This window comes from Morone saxatilis, unplaced genomic scaffold, assembly GCF_004916995.1.
Source record: "Morone saxatilis isolate NCDOM2014 unplaced genomic scaffold, NCSU_SB_2.0 Contig5, whole genome shotgun sequence".
Classification (NCBI taxonomy): domain Eukaryota; kingdom Metazoa; phylum Chordata; class Actinopteri; family Moronidae; genus Morone; species Morone saxatilis.
The window spans coordinates 14704043-14704542 of record NW_023340095.1 but is presented as its reverse complement, the minus strand read 5'-3'; the positions used below and the strand labels follow the sequence as shown (position 1 = coordinate 14704542).

The 500-nt window shown below is 34.4% G+C and overlaps 1 protein-coding gene across 7 annotated transcripts in view; it reads left to right on the top strand.

Moving 5' to 3' along the window:
* Positions 1-500, top strand: part of LOC118339480 (muscleblind-like protein 2a) — a 16852-nt gene that overhangs the window by 8971 nt on the left and 7381 nt on the right. The window lies entirely within an intron of this gene.

Sequence of the window (500 nt, the reverse complement as noted above, 5' to 3'; positions counted from 1 at the left end):
TGTCCAGTTAGTTACAATATGCAAATTTACCGCTAGATGCCACTAAATCCTACACACTGGACCTTTAACAATAAAACTTTGCAGTGCTTGATGTGCATTACTTTGTTATCCCTTCCTGCAGGCTGTAAAATCAATGTATGTATTCCAAATTGATATAGTGTGCATAGTTGCACTGATTGCATCATGGTAGTGGTAGTGTTTTGATTACAATTAACAAACTCTGATCAAGTAATGTTATCATAGTGATCAATATACAAAGTTAATTTGTATACAAGATTGTGCCCTATCATTGTAAATCTGTGTTGCCAAAGCTGTTAATTAACTATACATGTTGACCTACTAATTAAGAAATCTTTAGTTAGTGTGTCCTTTAATAAGTTATTTTGGTTACTGTGCATGCATATTGTGTTTTATGTGGTATACTACATTCAGATTATTTTGTTTTGTTTTCCCTTCTCACCTATCCACAATGCTGTCCCCCATGATGCACCTCTGCTTGC